This window comes from Tupaia chinensis, unplaced genomic scaffold (genome assembly GCF_000334495.1).
Source record: "Tupaia chinensis unplaced genomic scaffold, TupChi_1.0 Scaffold000081_1, whole genome shotgun sequence".
Lineage (NCBI taxonomy): Eukaryota > Metazoa > Chordata > Mammalia > Scandentia > Tupaiidae > Tupaia > Tupaia belangeri.
In genome coordinates this window covers 3,079,408-3,083,709 of record NW_006159542.1, presented here as the reverse complement: position 1 = coordinate 3,083,709, position 4,302 = coordinate 3,079,408, and the positions used below count along the sequence as shown (strand labels likewise).

General features: G+C 44.9%; 1 pseudogene; it reads left to right on the top strand.

Moving 5' to 3' along the window:
* Positions 1 to 3,184, top strand: part of LOC102472477 (40S ribosomal protein S17 pseudogene) — a 3,640-nt pseudogene extending 456 nt beyond the window's left edge.
* Positions 3,185 to 4,302: the final 1,118 nt, after the last annotated feature.

Below are 4,302 nucleotides of genomic sequence, written 5' to 3'. Positions count from 1 at the left end.
TGAGCCCCTCTTTCCGTCTGCCAAAGCCCACTCCTACTTCTCAGAAGTGTACCTTTGCTTTTATTTAATAAACTATCTTTTCCTTTCAATACTTTGTCTAACACACCAAGAACCTGGATATCATCACCGAAGCCATCCTGCAGCCCTACGGGGTCAGGATTGGAGAAAGGCCAGAGTCAGTGACTCCATCCCGCTGGGAGCTCCCGCTGGGAGACATTAATGGTTGTGATGGTAAGATGGCGGCAACAGTAACCACACTACTACCACTTGTCATCGAGTGTGTATTGAGTGCTGTTAAGCTAAGCCCTGTCTCACGTTAAAGGTAAAGGCCAGCGCAACATCTGCTCTTAAGTATAGAAAGGAATTCGCCAAACCTCCCCTTTCTAGACACTCCTACTGCTGAAAGTTAAGACCAAGCTGGCTCACCCCACTCTCTACCTTAAGCTTCCCTTAGCATCTACATCCCACAGTGGCTATAAAGATAAAATGAAGACAGATTAACAGTCCCCTCATCCCAAGTGGACAGTTTGCATCTCTGAGCAAGTTATCTCAGGCGTTTGAATATTCTAGGAATGATCTTCTTAGGGTGTCATCTTTCTTTCTTTTTTATTTTTTTTAATAATTATTTATTTTATTTTATTTTATTTTATTTTATTTTATTTTATTTTATTCATTCATTCATTTATTTTTTAGTTTGACCAGAGAGAGACAGAGGGTGAGAGTGAAAATGAGAGGAAGTGAGAAAGCAAGCCACCAGGCTCAGGACTCGAACCCTGGTCAGCCATGTGGGAGTGGTCAGCGCCTTAACCACCATGCCACCTGCTGGTCCCAGGGTGTCATCTTTCAAGGGACACAGATTCGAGCGCTTAGGGCTGAGCAGGTAGTGTAAAATGAGTGTGAATGAGGAAAAACTGACCCTGGTTTTGGAGAAGAGAAATCTAAGGGGACTGTGGCCATCCAGAGGTTATTGCCTGCCCAATAATGAGATTCAGTTGCCAGATCTGATTTTTTTCAAGATAAGTCAGGAACCCAAATTATTACAATCAATCTCTACATGTTTTTAAAAAGTTCTGGGACCAGCAGTTAGCATAGTGGCTATGTCGCTGGACTCCCACGTAGTCAACCGCGGTTCGAGTCCTGGACCCGGTGGCTTAAAACTCACACCGGGTGTGTGTGTGTGAGTGCCCAAGATCCCGAGAGGAGAATGGAGGAGAAGGGATTGCGGCATGGCCATCCCCCCTGGGGGGTAATTTCTCGCTTTCTGTCTCTCTGTCTCTGTCCGTCTGGCGAGCACACGTGCCCTATAACAAAAACCTCTCCAAATTAAAAAAAAAAAAGTTCTGTCAGAATGCACATGTACTCAACAGAGAGACAGAAAGATAGAGTGGGGATGGGAGAGGGAGAAAACACCCCCAACTGGGACATGGTTGTTAAATTAAACTATTTTGGCCTAAAATAGCCACTGTACTCTCACACTTTGATTCTTATAGACAAGTTGAAATTGTACGTTAAGCTGTTTTCCTGAGCTGGTTGCTAAGTTACAGCCAATCACAGCAGCTACGTTTCAGTCAATCACAGGCATTCCACCTTTTAAACTGTGTCGAGGCAGATAAACTTCAGAAGGTAACCAATGATTTCTCTACCTCAGTCCCTCACTTATGTTTTGTGTATTACATTTTTCTTTTATTACACACCTCACTTTTCTGTTCTGTAGACTTCAAAGACCAAGTTGACCACCAGACTGGCTGGTTGTCCAGAAGTTTGATTTAAATCATGTTAACATTTGATCTGTTAAAACTCTAATCTATTAAATTGGCTGGCTTATTTGTCTTTTAACATGGTCATGCTGCCATTTCCCCTCCTCCACCTCTGCATCCCTTTGGAATTCTGGGCATGCATACACAAGTGCCTAGCATGGTTTTTAGGCACCTGGGGCTGGGATTAATATGGCATGGTTGGCCGTGTGAGATCTGGCTCCCATAACTACCAGGCCACGTGGCTAGTCCCAAATCTCTAAATCTTTTAATGTTGACAATAAATGTAATAAATAAATAAATAAGTAAGCAATACCTCTCTGGGATTTAACTTATAAAATCAAATGAAACTTCTGAGAGCTACCTGTCTGTCACTGACTCACAACATCTCAGTAATGTCAAAATTGAATTCCTTTGTGAAACATGCTAAGTCCTTCCACCAAGATAATAACACCCTTAGGCATTGTGCGAACACCTTTTAACAAAACTCTGAGGCAGAGTCATAATTTCGCTTGTCTATCAACTTAGAAGTAGGAAGGGAAAGGGAAGGGAGAAAGTAAAATAATTGGGGGGAGGAACCAGCAGATGATGTAATGGTTATGTGGCCAGATTCCCATGTAGTTGACCATAGTTCGAGTCCCAGACCCAGAGACTTAAACTCACGCTGGGCACATTTGCGTGTGTGACCAAAATCCTGAGAGGATGACAGAGGAGAAGGGATTGTGGTATGACCATCCCCCTGGGAGGAGTGATTTCTAGTTTTTTTCTCTCCATCTCTCTAGGTGAGCATATACACCCTATAGTAAAAATCTCTCTCAAGAAAAAAAGAATTGAGAGAGGAGGTCAGCAGGGGCTGTAGTGGTAAAGGTGCTAGACTCCCACATGGCCCACTGTGGTTCAAGTCCCAGACCTGGCAGCTTGTTTTCTCACTTTCCCTCTCTCTGTCTGTCTGTGTCTCTCTCTGGTGAGCACACGTGCCCTATAGTAAATTTAAAAATGATAATAAGGTCTTTCACCAGGGACCTGCCGACACAGGCCATGTTCGCACCAAAACCATGAAGAAAGTGGCCTGGGTCATCATTGAGAAGTATTACACGCGTCTGGGCAACATGAGCAAGCGCGTGTGCAAGGAGGTCACCATGATCCCCAGCAAGAAGCCTCATAACAAGACAGCAGGCTGTGGCATGCGTGTGATGACACGTGTTCAGAGAGGCCCCGTGAGAGGCATCACCATCAAGGGGCGGGAGGAGGAGAGAGAAAGGAGAGGTAATGACGTTCCTGGGGTCTCGGCCCTGGATCAGGAAATCATCGAAGTGGATCCTGACACTAAGGAAATGCTGAAGCTTTTGGACTTTGGCAGCCTGTCCAACCTGCAGGTCACTCAGCGTACAGTTGGAGTGAATTTCAAAACAACATGTGGAGCTGTTTGAATCTTTCTGCTGTGCTGAAATATTTTCAATAAACCTGGGCTAACAACAACAGCAAAAAACAAAACAAAACAAAACAAATGACAATGATAAATACAATTAAATAAATAAATCTTTATTTTTTTAAAAAAAAAGAATTGATGGGAAGGAATGTGCAACAGATCCCTTTTCTCATCTAATCCTCAGGGCTCCGTGGGGTAGGCACTTTTCCTGTTTTACAGAACAGAAATCTTACCTAAGGTCACTCAGGGGCAGAGCCTATTGAAAGGAGCTCCTCCCAGTGGAGTTAATGGAGGGACATCTGGGCCTGTGGCCTCAAGGGAGCTGTTGCAGCCAAGCTCTCCTCTGTGCCTCCCAGGACAATGAGCAGCAGGCAGCTGGGGCCGCAGGGGTGGAGAGTGGGGAGCGAGCGGAGGGTGTATGCATGGTCCCCACGGCGCCTTGCTTCCCTCACAAGAGCTCACACGTGTCTATTAAACACTTGCTTTCTGCTCAGTACTGGTGTTGGAAGAACGCATAGGAGCAAATAGGGAACCAATTTCTCCCTGGAATGAGTTTTCAGTCTAATAAGGGAGCCCCAGGATCTCCAGAGAACATTGACCTGGGGACTCACATGTCTAAAGCAGTTTATTACCAAGTGCAAGGTGAGATGGCCCGACCTGCCCTCCTGCTAAGACAGAATTGGAGGAAGGATACTCACAGAGCCAGGGAGGCCTTGTGAGCTGGGGAGGCCTTGTGAGCAGGGCTGGAGGACTTCTCCAGAAGAGAGACCTAGAGGAGGAGCCATTGGCCAGAACTGCTCCTTCAGTCCCTCCCATTCAGAACCACACATCTGAAACACTAGTCAGTAATAAAAAAAACCACAATACTGTACATGCTTCGACACTGATGAACCTCAAAAACATGATGTGGGAACCAGCAGATGGCATAGTGGTTAAGGTGCTGGACTCCAACATGGCCGACTGCAATTCGCGTCCCGGCCTTGGAGGCTTGTTTTCTCTCTCTCTCTCTGGTAAGCCATGTGCCCTATAGCAAATTAAAATAATAATAATAATTAATAAAATAATTCTTTGGATAAAATAAAGATGATTATAAAAACAAGCAAACATGATGCTAAGTGA